The following is a 17030-nucleotide window of genomic DNA, read 5'->3' as shown; positions in this document are numbered from 1 at the left end:
TACAGAGTCACATTAGGGACTCTGTAACCAGATTACAGAGTTAATTTTTTTTATTTTATTTTTTTAAATTCTACGGCATCTACGGAATCTACGGCAACTTCAGAAATGATTTTTTTTAGAGAAGACATCTTGGTTTTGTTTATTTGTGTGTTCAAGTTTCCTTAACACAATAATTATTTTACTGAAGGCAAATCCAAAGACTTTTCAGGCTCACTCAGTAGATGGGCTATTATGCATCCTTTCCCAAGCATCTATGCTGGCTATTTTTAGAAATTAGATGTTGTATGAGAGACTTGTCTCCTGCACTGAACTATGAAGGCACATGTTTCAGCAACTTCAATTAGACACCAGCCTCCAAGTCCGGCTCACAGTCAAACTTTCCGAGTCCCGACCTTCTCTCCAAAACCACCACTACCAGCTCTAAGAATAAGCAACAACAGCATGAGAAGGATCTGTTGTTTGCCTGAAACAAACAGCTTGATCCAACCTCGATGCTGCTCTCATCTTTTAACTCTTAATTATTTTATATTTCTAAACTTTGTTCCATATTTGCCAATTGGAAAATGTGCTAAAGCTGTGTGCAGAAGCAGAAACAAACTTCCAACAAATATAGTGTTTGGATGTACGGCTCTATGATGTGATCATAAGCAGTCAATATTTTACCATTACTCGATTACTCAACTGATTAGTATCAATCAGATTGATTTTTCCTTGAATCTAAATCTAATGGTTAGAAGGTACCAAAACTGAAGCAGCCTTCTCTTCTCTCATATGATTTCTAACAAAAAAAAACAACTAATAATTAGTTTCTTGTGGAAAATGTTTCACACTGGCTAGAGTCTGATTACATTATAAACTCATGGTCATGTTATGTCATTATTTCTTCATTATTGCAGACTTTGATAGAATAAACTTGACTATGTTAGTGCACTGAAGGTGAATTCTCAGAGATGCGACTGCAAGGGAAAAAAAAAACTTTATTAATCCCAAAGGGAAATTAAATATAACAGTATAAAACATCCCTTCTCCAAATTGTTTTTCTTAATAATCAAACCTGCAGCAGTTCATGTTGTGTGTACTTAGCTTAGAAAAAATAGAGCTCAGATCTTGTGATGAGCTTATTGTTCAATGTTATTTCATACAAGCATGAGAAGCATCAGGGCTTGCCATTTGTTGTGGTCAGTGACCAATCTAACAGCTGTTAGCAATGCAGGCTAATGCTAAAAATTACGTATTTATTTGCATTATATCCATTCTAACATAAGTGAAGCAACATCTGGACTAATAAGTAGTTTAGTATTGAGCAACACTTACGATCACGTGTAGATCTTTCACAAGTACCATAGAAAACATTTATCAAATAGCATAACTACATTCTTTTATAAGTTAAATACATTTAAAATGTATGTAATTGACTTTGAATCTGTATAACTGGATCTACTTGAGCATTTATTTTTGCCTAGACACTGAATCTGTTTGTCTTGTAAAGAGCCTTGAGATATTTGTTTTTTGGTACGGCACAGTCCAAATAACTTGAACCAACTCAGACGTGAGCTCCACAGTGAGGAAATCTGCTTCTATTTAAGTAGCAGCAGTCAAACAAATTTTCAGACTAACGTTATTCCTCATACCCAAACCAAGTAATGCAACAAATATAAATATGTAATCCTTTTGTGTGTCATATTAAAAGTTACATAGGCTTGGGGAAAACATCAATGAGCAAGAATGCGCATTGATGTTTCATGCGCATTCTTGCATACGCAAGAAACATCAATTACAACCGAGCTTGCTCTCACCCGAAAGAAGATTGGCTTACATTTGATGCATACCATTTGAGAGGCCAAAGCGGCAAATAATTGCCTTTTTGTATGGGACTGTCTGCAACAACAAAAAAAGCATTTGAAGAGGAAGGAAAAAGTAAACACTCAGATTCTGATGCCTGGATGAAGAGGAAGTTAAAGCTTTTGACTACAAATAGATTGTATCACTAGATTGATTGTAAATACCTATGTTTAGGGCCTTTAGATTAACAAAATAATCATATTTAGACAAACTGTTTACTTAGAAAAATCCTAATGTGCTGTAGTGTAACATCTACTGTTCAAGAACTCCATGTTGGCTTAGCTGCGAATAATAAAGTAAAGTAAAACATGAGTCATTAAAGTCTGATGTAAGCTGGAAATGCAGTACACATGACTCACATTATGGGCAGCGGGCACAAACCATTGCGGACTTGCACCATCTATTAATTGAAATATAAAGAAAAACATTGAGGACTTTGGACTTTTATGCTCATATGAAGTTTATATTTTTATTTATTTATTTATTTATTTTACCACCACATCAAACTAAATAATATAGAGTGAATATGTGAACAAATGCCCATCCATCCATCCATCCATCCATCCATCCATCCATCCATCCATCCATCCATCCATCCATCCATCCATCCATCCATCCATCCATCCATCCATCCATCCATCCATCCATCCATCCATCCACTTTCTGTGTACCCTTGTCCCTTAATAGTGTCAGGAGTGTTGCTGGTTGTGAACAAATGTAAATAACATAAATGTGTGATAGAGAAAGACATGACTTGTTGGCTTAAAAAATGTTGGCCTAAAAGACAGATTGATTGTAAATATATATAAAAGGTAATAAATACTTAAAAAGCATTTATCACTTTTAACCTGTTACCTTTCAATATCACTTTAAATATCTTAGATTCTTTAGATGTTTACCAAAGCTATTTAAGGTATGTCTGCGTTAAAATTTGCCACAATATTTAATTCCCCCAAAATACAAGTGCATCAAGTGTTTTTTTTCTGGGAAATTATAAACAAGAATGTTCGAAGATAAACACTAGGCTTTCTTTTCCCTTGTCCCACAGTACAGAAGAGTTGGAGTATGTTCTCATGGTAAACGGCCTGTGCTTGTATAACGCTCTACATGCTCATGCGTAGCCATGGTGTGGGAACTGTTTTGAATCAAACGATGCTCGTTTGTGAATGAATTACCCGGTGAATGGCAACGAGCCGGTTTGACGGCCTCTGACTATCAGTAAGCTCCATGGTCATGTTTTACACAGTGATGCCTCACAATAAGAAAAGAAAAGCTTGATACAGATCTGCAGAGGTAGTAAAGACCAGTGGGTAGCTGCTCATCCAGTAACAACAGTGAGACGTGCCGACCATCAGACTCTGACACCCTAAAGCTCCCAGGCTCCAGAGCCATGCAGGTTTAAATAAAGGCTGACAAAACACACTTCACATCTCATTAGTCAGGGCCACAGTGATATTTGACTGGGAGCCTAAACAGTCCCCAATCAAATTGTATTCCAGGCAAAGCTTACAAGTCAGACATATTTTAGGTAATATCTATGGGGTAGATTTATTTAAAAATGATTTCTGCCTTTGTTTCTAAAACAAATAACCCTCGTGTTTGGAATTATTTGATAATGGGAATAATAGGAATAACCTTTATTTAACCAGGTATGTTCCATTTAGATCCAAAAGGTCTCTTTTTCCAAGAGAGACCTGGCCAAAACTGACAGCATACAGGAAAAAAAAAACACATTCAAGTCAATGAACATAGACATACAATAAAATATATACATAGATACATAAATATACATACATTTTCCCATTTGAATCATATTCCACAGCTTGATGCTGCTTTAAATTTAATTAAAATATATCTTTATATATATATATATCCATTCATTGACTAAACCTGCAACCTAGCAAAGCATTTTTATTTATTTTGTTTCAACTCCGTAATTAAAAAAAACGATCGAAAACCAACATTTAAACATAAGGAGTTTTTCTCCCTTGTTCTTGGTCTATTTTAGAAACCATCATTGGAGTCTGCTCATCACTGCTTAACATTACTTAAAAATAGATCAAATTAGTTTGTAATAATACATTAAATGGATCTGTAGTTGAGGTTTAATCAGTGGCGCAAAAAGTGGGCATGCAGTGCACGTAACGTATAGGGGCGCTGCAACAGAGGGGGCGTCAAAACCCCGTTTGGAGGGGGCGGTGCGCCGATGATGTCTTCGCATACACATCAGCATGCCCTTACGCTCCTTCACCTCGCGCACATAGCAACGGGGTAAATGTATCGAGTTTTACCTTTCACGTCTCTTCGTCTCAGGGAGTGTGGGGCGATTTATGTTTTCACATCTACCTGAATGATATGTAGTTGCGATCCTGGGTTTAATTATTGCTCTCTGGGATTTCTTGTATGTTTTAATTATAAATTTAAGCTAAAACCACATTTTAGACCAAGTACTTTTATTTATTCTTAACAAAATACAAAAATAGTAATTGTCTACTGTGGTGATTTTCAAGAAGAAGACCCTTTCCAGTAACAGCTTTTAAATCCTCAGACACGGTGCCAGTTAGCTAGGTTTTGGTCTGTGTCTTGTGTTGTGCACTGCTGCCCAAATTTGATGCTCAATATTTAACGTCATCAATTGTCACTAACATTCAGCCATTTTCTTTTCTTTATTCATTTTTTTTAGCATGTATGTATCTTATTACCTTACTTATTATCTATTTGACAAATTTCTCCATTTCAGACATGAAAATAACTAAGGGAACGTTATTGTGAGTTACAAGGCCAAACCGCATTAAAAAGATGAAGCTGTAACTGATAGCTGCCCTGTAACTCATGAAACTGATTTAAAGGAAAAATTTCCTTAAAATTTTTCCTTTAAAAAATTTTAAGGACATTTTTCTTTAAAAAAAGAATTTTTTAAAGATTTTTTTTTTAATTTAAAGAACTAATTTAAAGAATAAATTAGTTCTTTATTAAAAGAACTAATAAAGATTAGTTCTTTTTTGGTGAGTTTCTACTAAATCACAATTTGCACATATAAGAATATCAATATTTTTCTTGTGAAAAGTGTCTGCAATCCAGAAGATATATATATTTTTAATGCATAAACTTGATATCGAAATGAATAAGCTACTTGAAAGACATGCCATGCAGTGGAAACCTTTTCATTGCATTGGATTTATACTAAACCAAATGCCTGAGGAGCTGCATGTATCTAAAAGAGCATGCATGTTGTGGCATCCAGTTAATCATGGAATAAAAGCACACATGGCTACTGTAGATGCAACATGTTTCCAAGGTCCTCAACGTCTGCTGAGCATATGGTGCCGCACATCATCTGGTGATTTATACACAGAAAGACACACACACGCACACATATGCAGGCACATATTTGATTTCATGGCCTGCAGAACTGTAACCCACCTGTGTTTATAGGTCTGAAACGTTATGATCCACCACAGCGCTAAGATCATAACAGTCAGCGCCGCCTCCCACGTGTCCTGCTCTCTCAACTGTGACTCCACGGTGGGACCTCTGGTGGTGCAACAGCAACATACTTCATACTTCAACGCTTGATGAGAAAGAGTTGCTGTGAGGTTTATGGTTTGTTTATTGACGGAGTGTGAGGGGAACAAGGGGAAGGATAGGAGGCGGAAGACCTTGTCAAAGGTTAAACAGAGGGAATGTGGTGTGAAAATAAATGAAACAGGCCGCTAGTGAGGGAGCCAGCAACGACCTCTTTGGTTCAGGTTCCTCCAGGTTTTGGGAAAAAACTCTGTGGTAAGCAAAGAATTGCCTGCTTTGTGAGATCATTGTTTCCAACAGCTTTGTGTTTGCACTGGTCCACCACAAGCCTAGTATCACTCCAGCATTTCTGAAAGAGCTAAAGTAAACCTGACATTTGCACACACACACACACAAGCGCTTACAAAAAGTGCCCTCGCCTTGGACGTCCAGACATTTTCCCCGGAGTCTTTAACAAAACAATCAAACCATGGATACAGGAAAGTGAATATAAATATCAGACACGGCCATCACTTTTTCAATCCATGATTCTCAAGCTCCTTAAGCATAATCCAGCTCCTCGAAATGATATTTATACCAACTGAAATGTTATAAATGACGAGGGAGAAAAGACTCTCATCTTGTTTATTTATGTTTGAGTCTGTCTTACGTATTTAATCCTTGAGGAACAGTTTGATCCTAGTTATCAGCCTGACCACTCTATCAGAAAAACAAGCAAAGGAGATGGAGTGAAGAAAAACATTGTGAAGGGTGTATTTTCCAGAGCTGTTGTGCCTGCTGGAATCCATTCTCCTGCCTTGCAGCCCTCACCCTGCTGAATTGTTTTTTGTGGATGAGGACCAAAAGATAAAGACATGACCTCTCGGTGGACTTGCTGCCAACCGCCATGAGACTGTCTCCACAAAGGCACTTGCAGATATTACAAGCTGATTTGGAGCGTTATGAGCGCAAACATTTCTGTTGGGAATGAAACACGAGCTGGTTCAAGGAAAATCAACTAAATTACCTCCTTGTAAAGAAGCTGATTTTTGGGAACACAACTTGTTAAATTATACTTCCGGTACTGTGCAAAGAGCTTGCACTTCAAGCGTTTAAATCTTGATCATTTAAAGGACCGAGACCCTGTGAACATTATATTTGTGACACTGTATCCAGCTCTTTATGACTGTATGGTGGTGAAATGAGGTGAGTTGTGATTACAGGTTAACTCTGGATGTGAACAGAAGGCTGTTTGTCTGCTGCGTCTATGGCACATGTGTGTACACTCACCGGTGAGTCTTCGGTGTGAAAGGCCCATGTGTTTTAGAGTCCGTTACTTTCTTAACTATACCACTTACAGGCTTAATTCACACTCAGGCTCTTGTATGGGGTTTGAAAGAAAAAAAAAGCCATCACTGCAAGGAAATCCTACCAACAGAAAGTCGGCTGTGCGAGGGGGATTGGACACACTTTTAAGGGTCTTCTTTTACCTTCTTTGATCTGGTGGACAGCGTTGTGGCATGTTTACTCTGAGTCAGCTGAATATGTTTTAATGCCATTTCCACTCGTCGGCTACTTTTGAAGCAAATTAGGCCCAAAAATGGTATTGGTTGAGGAAACCAGCGGCTTGGCAAGGGAATTTACAGAGAACAGGGAGTGATATGAAGGGCTTGGAGGGTGGAGGGAGTCTAAAACAGGACAGGGCAGAGCTGCACACATCTTTCCACTCCTGTGTTTTTATTAGAGTGTGTTGCGTCTCACAGGAAGTGCCCTCCACAGTTTCTATAAAAACGTCTTGTTCAGAAACATTTCATGATAACGAGAAAAAGAAGGCACGCACGAAGTTTGGAGTAAACATGTCTTTTCCACTCAAAGGGTTTTCAATTTACTTTGAGTTATTGTGACAATAAGAAATAATAAAAGGTGAGTTGTTGGCACTTTTTCACAGCCCCTTGCAAAAATGTTTATTTATTTTATTTATTTAACCTTTACCTAACCAGGTAAGTTATTAGGAACAAATTATTTACAACAATGACCTGGCAAAAACAACTGATGTGTTTTTTTTGTGATTTCCTGAAATCACAAAAAAAACAACACAATCCAACACTTACATAAGAAAACATATAAAAATATATATTTTGATTGCAATGTTAGAATATTTATTTACAAGGCACAATAAATCTAACAATAACTTGTTTATTTAAACTACGCCTATGCTGATTTCTTTATTTCTCCTCTCCTAGGTGTACGTCTTCAGGTTTCTTTGACATTAAACACATCCTGCGCTGCACAGGCCTCTGCCCACAGCCAGGAATCTAACATTAACATGAGCCACATGAAAAAGCATTACAATACATGGAAACACAATCCTCTCGAGTCTCATTATATCACCTGTTGGCATAATAATTCTTGTTGACTGAATTTCTTGGCAAGTAATAACGGCATCAGCCTCGATAACGCCTCGCTGACAATTGATGCATCATTACTCAAACATGTTGGCCAGTGTCTGTTTCAGATAAGAAGTGGGTCACTTTGGTCATTTCCTTCTCTGTGGACGACGTCGTTCCATTTCTGAGTCATTTTTTTTCTTCTCACAATTAAAACCTTGTTTATATAGGATGTTAGGTTGAAAATGGCAGTTCGACATGACAGGGGATGGGGAGGGGAACTTGCTGTTTAGGTCACTGTGGCCTAATGGCCTCCTGTTGTTTTGCTGTCCTTTCAGTGTCTCGGTGTAGGGGGGCCAATCCAAATGGAAGTCCTAAATCCTAGTTAATCTTTCACATCGCTGGGAAAGCTGGGTGCTTCACAACCACCCTATCTGATCATCAGCTTTCCTATGGTTCGCTGTCTGCTGCTACTCCGCTGAGACACAAACATCCTGTCTAGGGAGGGAGCGGGAAAAGAAAGGGTGAAAGAGAGCAAACAAAGTGAAGGTACTGACCAGAATGTCAGAGTTACACTAATGTACACTCCGACTCACAAGTGTTCTGCTGGATTCAAGTCTTTAGCTCGGACTCATACAGACTTATTAAGTGGGACTGACGCCATGATCAAACATTAGAAGTATACTGGTTTGGAATCCAGTTCACTGCTTATGATCTCCTTTCCCAATAAGAGAAAGGTATTTTCTGCAAATATAAAACTAAGAATTTATAAAGTTATGCTATGGTAACCTCACAAAAGTCCTACAGATGTGCAAACTATTGAACTTGCCATAGTCAGAATAAAATGATTTATGCTCAAGACAGCATTGCCCCCTTGTGGAAAGGTAGTTGCAATGCTGCAATTACCAAGCCAATATTATGTTGTGGAAAATAGATATAAAGTCATTCATCTGAGGCACAGATTAGACATCTCAATTCATTATCTTAAAAATTACAACTTAAATTATAAAAACAACTGTTCATCTGGAAGTCCCACTTGTGCCCAGACACTAACCTCCTGGCTGATGTCTTCAGATATTGCCACATTTTTATCCTCATGATGCCATGTGTTTAGTCAGAAGCACCAGTTCCTCCAGCCAAAAAAAAAAAAAAAGAAACACCCTCAACCATATGGATTGCTATGTAAGTTTTTTCAATATGACGAGTTGTCACTGTGGCAGAACACATTGATTTTTATCTAATCAGAAGACAGATATCTCCAAAACACCCGTGTCCCTCTGTGCATTTGCAAAACTAATATTTTTGTAGTAATAGCCTCTTCACCTCTGAGTGGCATTTCAGCCCATACTAGTACAGTTTCTTTCTGGATAATTACAATTGTAATTTTCTTCAGCTGGCATCTTCTCAGGGCCTTTAGCTTTTGTTCTGGAACTGATACACACATCTCATCCTAAAATGCAGTTTTCTCTGGGATAGAATCCATCTCCTTTCCGATTATTATGATTAGGGGCCTCCCTTTTGTGTTTATATTTATGTAAAATTGTTCAAACAAATAAATGCACCTTCTGGCATTTTCAGATTGTTCCGAATGACGGACCAAACTTTCTTGAGATATGCACTTCTATTTCTGATATTTTGGCTGATTTCTTGCAACCTTCCCAAAATTTTACTCAAGGGAGAAATGTGTTGATGGCGGGCCTCCGTTTAACTTGAATGTTGTGAATTGACTTGTTAGAAGTTTACATCATGAAATTGTCACCTGGACGTTTCCAAATTCTTCAAAGGTGTAGAGAAATCCTGATGAGAGTAAACTTCTGACTTCGAAGGCAATCATAAAAAAGCTCTGAAAATGATTTTTTACGGTCATCACTCTGGCATTTTCAAACTGTATTTTACTGATCGTGGAATAATCCACTGTAAATTACAGCATTAAAGTATTTTAAATTTGGATGATAATCAAATGAGGTTAGAATTTCTAACACCCACCGAACCCAGCACACAAAACAATAAACTACACCTTTAAATTATAAGATGAAACTTTGAATGACATGCCAACCAATTTTAGCATCATTGGCCACCTACATTTTTTTTTGGGGGGGGGGATTCTGGATGGCATTACTAAAATTACTACCATTACAAACAATCAATCTAAACTTCCTCTGGGTGTAAGAAACAAAAAAAAAGTTCTTTATTTTTCGAAGTGCTCATCCATCTCCTTTGGGAATGTGCTAATTGTTTCAAACAGGGCTAATATAGTTAAGGTGCTTGTTTGACCTAGACAAAATAATCATTTCAAACCTGCATTTTGTGTTTATTTAAGTTATTTTTGTCTGATAATGCAGCATCTGTTTGTGAGACATTTATGTATATAAAAATCCTGTTTCTATTTTGTAACATGGAAAGCAAATGTCACTACCAACATTTCTCATGATGTGTCATGAGAAATGTTGTACCACTGGTATACTTGTACCACTAGATCACATTATTTGTGACCTCTGAGGCAAGTATGATATCTTCATTTGTGGCAGATCCTTGTGACAGCAGCTCAGTGGTGACTCACACCCCAAAATGCAGGAAATCGGTCACGGAAAGAGACCGCAGCTGCAGTATGGCTGTCCGTTCTTATGATCCTCTTGGGCCTCAGTGTTTTCTAGGCCTCTTTTTTTGAAATAACTGATTTTGTCATATGTTAAAATAACAAGTAAACTCAACAAAAATAACTTACTTCATTGGGTAACACTTTATTTGAAGGGGTGTGCTTATAAGACTGACATGACACTGTCATAAACATGACATAACATCTGTCATGAGCATAAAGAAGTCTTTATGAATGTGTATGACAGTTGTCATGAAGTGTCATTCAGTAAACAATGACACTTTTAATGCAAAGTTGTTCTAAAAGTTGCATTAAAAGTCAATTAAAAATGCCAACTTTGCATTAAATTATCATAATTTACAAAATCATGCAAAGTTGGCACTTTTAATGGATTTTTAATGCAACTTTTAGAACAACTTTGCATTAAAAGTGTCTTTATTTACCGAATGACACTTCATGACAACTGTCATAAACATTCATAAAGACTTCTTTATGTTTATGACAGGTGTCATGTCATGTTTATGACAGGTGTCATGTCATGTTTATGACAGTGTCATGTCAGTCTTATGCACACCCCTTCAAATAAAGTGTTACCCTTCATTGTTTATCTCTCAAGTGAAACAACTCTTCCAAAAAATATGACTGGACATTTACATGCGCTCACCATGGACATGAATGTCAATAATTTTACACTTGTGGTCAATTATTTAGGATTAGTTGCATGTGTTTGAGTATATTGAATATTGAATATTTCTTTTGATCCAAACAGAGATAAAGTGTATATATATATATATATATATATATATATATATATATATATATATATATATATATATATATATATATATATATATATATATATATAGATATATAGATATATATATATATATATATACATTAGTACGCATACATACAGTGTGGTATTGTAAGTCCACCTCAATCTGCTGGCATAGTTCTTCTAACTGGATGATTCAGATCATAAACGATTACCTTCATTTGAAGGGTTTATTTTTTCACTTGTTTTTGTTTAACTTGGACTTGGAGTTTCAGAAGGGTAATCCAAGCATATGAATTGTATCCATTCCAGAACCAGTTTTGATGTATGTTTGCACTCATTGTCCTGTTGCTTTGAGATAGTCCCCCCATCTTCATTAGGTAATCAACCATACTTAATGTGAGGTACCTGTGATGTAGTGTGGTCAAAGGGTCAGAAAGGTGAACCACTTCCAGATTCTTCTGATGAAGACACCTGCACTTGATAGGACTAAACCACAATGAAACAGGTCAAACCAAACAACAAAATCTAAACGGAAACAAGAATAAGATCATTAACCTAATTTACAAACTCATCTACTCATATTAAATGGTCTGGAAAATAAACCATGTAATATAGGACAACTCAAAAGGTACTTTTAAAGAAGGAAAATAAAAAAAACAATACAATGCACAAAAGAAAACCCTGTAATTGGTAGAATCCAGCTATGTAATAGATGACATCATCATCCAGCCATTTAAGCAGGAAATACTGGGTCGGCTCCTCCCATACACCTGCCCTGCTGCAGAATCTACAAGGGACAAACAATGGTGAGTAAAAAAGGAAAATAAATAATTTACCATAAGAATACCTTGAAACAAAAGAAACATTCATCCAGTGGTGCAGAAGTGTTAGCTTTCACCAAAACATATACATAGGTGGAAACTGCAACATAGTGCTACCACAAGCAAACCTGGGACAGTGAGTGAAACAAAGTTGCAAAGTTATGTTTAAATTTAAGCATTATGTCCAGCTACAGAAAGAGTAAATGAATCAGAAATAAGAATAAGGGACAAGTGGTAAACACACTGAACCACTTTGTCACACCACCGCATCCTGCCAGTGTTTTTATTATCCTCCTGACCACCAGTAGTTCATTTTTGTCCTCTGTAGAGGACATTTCTAAACTTGAATATCTCCCACCCCCTGCATTCTACTGAATTAATTCCTTTTGGTATCTGGAGAGAACATTTAGGGCTTTTCAATGATACCACATGTGAAGGGGTGGGACTTTTGTACGTACGTTTTTCTAATTCATAAAAATGGAATTTATCAGTAATAACACATTTTATGGGAAGAGACAAAGTAAGTGCATAAAACCTTTTATTACCTTACAAAGACTGTGGAATTTAAAAAAAATGGTGATTGGACAATGTTTTTTTTTCCTGGTAGTCGGGTTATGACACCTCCAAAATACTTCTTGTCATCAAGGTTAAATTACTCAATCTTAGACTGATCTGGCCATGCAGACTTATTACAGAAGGTATTTGAGAAAATATTTGTAGCCATACTAAGCCCGTGATCTGTATTTCAGTTTGATGTTATACATATTAAATCAAACTCCTTTGTCATAATGCTCTACTGAATACTTTGGATGTTTGCTGATGACATATTACATGTACGTAAATTAGATACCACAAAGTGATGTTACCTTTTGTCTATTCTTTCCATTGTAATTTTACAACAATAGATGCAGCCAACCAGAACAGTAGTTCATAGATCACAGCATATTTTAGTGCAAGCAGATGCAGGAAAGAGTAACATGTCACGCAGTGATACTGACAAACAAGGATCCGGGCAAATGGGAGTGTTCAGAAGACACCTAAACACACCAATCAGACTGAGTTCACATAAACTGAAAATGAAACTGTACTGCTTTGAACTGTATATCAGCCATCAAAACAAGCTATTCATGTGGTTTCAGGAAGACTAAAAACCTTTATAAAAAACAACATTGAGTTTACAGTATACCAGGAAGAAAGTCCATTTAACAAAGATAGATGGCTGCAACACCTGACTCAAAGCTTAATCACTGTCTCACATCTGTCTTTATCTGGAACTGGAAGTCCTGGAACTCTGTGCCACAGTTCAGCATTTGTAGCTCAGGGTTTAGTGCCCAGTGTCTCATTAGGTTTTTCAAATTCACTGACACGCAAGTCTTATTTTCTCTGTATCATGGGAACTTTAACCTCTTCTGTAATTCTATTACTAACACATTCACCAGTAACAGTACCATTAAAATGTATTTGATTATAATCTGATTATCTGACTAAATATAACATACAGGTTTTAAAGGATGATAATTCCTTAAAGAGAAACACCTGGGCAAACAGACCTACTCCTAAAAGTAATACATTCATCACTCCACTTATTAAATCATAAATTAAGTGTCATTAACAGCATTTCTGTGGAAAGTTGAGTTGAATTTCTCTGGCTGTAATAACACCGGATTAGAAGATTTAAGAAAGCAACACATTATGCACTAATCTGAAGAACAGATGAGAAACATAAAAGACCTCTATCAGACTGGAAAGGGTTAATAGCATTATATCTGTATTGTAAACATATCCAGGAGGTAATAAGCGTAATTATATCAGCATCTAAGATACAGCAATGAGAAAGAAACTGTGCAATAATGAAATCCAATGGAAATGCCCTACTGATCAAAAATCCCCCAAAACCATGGTTTTGATAGTGGGATAGTCTGGGACTAACTTGGAGAGGTGAGACCAGGCAAGGGGAGCAACGAGAAACAAGGAGTAACAAAATGGCAAAACATGATTTAAACGGAGTAAAATATAACTAAACATGAGGAATAAATAGCATGAACTGAAATAAGAACAGATTATCTCAAATAAAACAGAAACAATGCTGATCTAATCAAAAGAATTACTAAGGCAGACCACAGAAAGCAAAACTGCAAACCAAGAAAACCCATAAAGCAACCAAGATCCTGACATAGGCTTCACTCAAAAGATAATGAAAATTTAAAACTTTTGAAAAAGATATGTTAAAAAAAACCTGTTTTAGCTGCAATAAAAATTGGCATTCGGAGTTATTTGTAGCTTTCTCAAAAGTCAATGTGAAAATCTTTATTGACATTGAAGAAATCCAACCTTTCTTACTCATGTTTCCTCTTAGCCAGGTAAAAACCAGCCTCTTGTTCCATGTTATTTACTTTGTACAAACTAAGTTTGGTGATCTCATCTATTGTGAAGCGATTGCTTCCTGGAGACGTGGACCATGTTGAAGTTTGAACTTTACCCAATTACTAAAGTTTGTCCCTGACGTACAGTATGTCAAGCCCCAGTGCAACTGTGCTATGAAGCTTTCTGGAAATTGCCCCCGCTATAAACAACCGTCCTTCAAAAGAGAGAAGTGACATTGTTCAGACCTTCCCTTTCTGTTTGCTGATTTGCCCAGTAGAAGTTTTACCAGAGGAATCCAAGTCAATGGGTGAAAGCTCAGACTGTGCTGTGAAGAAATATTTGAATCAAGTGGACTTGCTTTGAAAATGGCAAGACTAGTTTCCATCTGTGTTTTAACATATTTCTTTGACACCCAAAAGTTTGTCTCAGCTGGGCTTATGTAGATTTTAAAATGTCTGAAAGTAGAAGTGCCTATAAGAAGTTTAGAGTTTTGAGAAACTTAATATTTGCATCAATGCCGTCCTTACAGTGTTTTACATTCTCCACATCAGATAAATAAGTCCATCCATCCATCCATCCATCCATCCATCCATCCATCCATCCATCCATCCATCCATCCATCCATCCATCCATCCATCCATCCATCCATCCATCCATCCATCCATCCATCCATCCATCCATCCATCCATCCATCCATCCATCCATCCATCAACAGCAGCACCCTTATTTCTTATTTTACTTAGCATGTTGTTCACTGTTGTGAAAGAAATTGCCCTGACAAACATTTGAGTTTTCTCTGGAAGTGAAACATCATCAAGGAGGAATGCTACAGTAGTTAGTTAGGAAACAGATTACAGTGGAGCTGAACGCCTCATGTCTACACTATCAACTCCAAATTCTTTTTGCCATATTTAAGGTGAGTCTTCACACCTGTAAGGTGTGGTTAAAAAGTGAATGTCAAAGCATTGCCATCCTGGTTGACCATTGCCATCACATCATCAACCAGTGTGATTGCCATAGACACCTATGGAGTCATTGTATTTTCTGAATACTGAAACACATTGAAAGAAAACTATCCATGAGATCAGTTGTTATGAAGTCACAAGTTCCTGGGGGGAACAGACTCAATCAGACACAAGATTGCCGAAGCTCCTAATCCCAGTCTTTGACCCCTGAATGTTTTCTTCCTTTGATACACTTGGAAATCCAGTGCAAAACCATTTGGAGAGAAAAAGACCAAACCTTTAGGCCAATAAGATTTGTCAGGATCGGATCATATAGTGTAACTGGACAGGAAAGGGATAATTGACCTGTCAGTGCAGACCTTGTTATGCCTTAGTGGAGTGAGACAACCTTGCATCACATGATCGATAAATGATCACACTCTCCAAAGGATGTTTGATCTTTTCTTCCCATCTGTCATATCTAGGTCACTGGTAATCTTGGGTGAGTTTTTCACTCAAAAGTGAAATTGTTACATTTCACAAATATATAGTCTAAAAGCACTTTAAAAGAGGGGGGTGAGAGTGAATTCAATCCAGGTATATGGACACATTTACAGTCAATAACATGCAATCCTGTTTGACCCTTATTATCTAGTAGTGCAGGTAAGTTTACTTCGAGTCACTGAATGTTAGAGAATTTAGTGAACACTAAATTCGAAAGCAGAAATGCAAAAAAATGTGAATTTGAAGACATTTGAAGTTCATAAACCTAATATTCAAATTTATACCTATGCTTCACACTGACACGTCTAATTTCAAGCAAGCAACATATAATTATAAAATTAGCATATTAGATTGATTGTGGTACGTAATTACAGTAAGCCAGATTACTTATATACTTTTCTGAGAAGTGACTTATAAATGTGAGAGATTTACAGTGCAATAGCCGCATGAGGGGTACCAAGAATTTCAAGCAGTTTTGATTTTTATGTAACTGTACAATTGCTGACCAGGAGCTACGTGACGTCTTAGCTGCTTCTCATAACCTGCTGTATAACCCACTATGCACAACACAGGATTAGGCTAAGACTCGGCCCAATAGCAAAAATTGTCACACAACTGGAAAGTTGGCTGAAAATTAGCCAAAAATCATTCAGTGTATTCCCAGCTTAAGTAGGAAATCTCTGAGTGAGCTTTCCAGTCTAAGGGATAAAAGAGTACATACAGTTAGTCACAGCAAACGCTTGGCCAATCGCTTTGTCTAGGAAAGAGACTAGCTTAAGCACTGAAAGACTGGGCCAGGTGAATCATCAGTAGCTTAGATGACGTCCCTACCAGGAAGGTGTTGCATCTCGACACCTCCAGAGCAAATATAAAGTTAAGAGCTGACATGACAGCAAATACTGCAAAATTAGAGCGAGGACTGAGACTTAATACAAGTATAACTGCAGAGAGGATCATCTAATCCACTCTAACTATAGACTTTATCAAAATGGAAAGTTTGAAGCCTAGTCTTAAAAGTGGACAGTCTGCCCCATGAACTATAATTGATCCAGCTCCAACTATAATAATCCAGCTTCTCTTCCACCAAAGAGAAGCTGGATAAGTAAAAGTCTCCCAGCCATTCTATATTAAGAGACTCTAAGAGCCACCAACAATCTGCACAGCAGTCTAAGAGGGAAATGCTATGCTTGGAGTAAATGGAACAATCTGATTGCTACTATTAGATGACAATTGACTATTGAGGACTATATTAATGAAAATGATAATTGAAATTATTTTTCAACAGGGAGG

This window comes from Poecilia reticulata, chromosome 4, assembly GCF_904066995.2.
Source record: "Poecilia reticulata chromosome 4, P_reticulata-male-v2, whole genome shotgun sequence".
NCBI classification, from domain to species: Eukaryota; Metazoa; Chordata; class Actinopteri; order Cyprinodontiformes; family Poeciliidae; genus Poecilia; species Poecilia reticulata.
The sequence above is the reverse complement of the archived record's forward strand: the minus strand, read 5'-3'. Positions refer to the sequence as shown.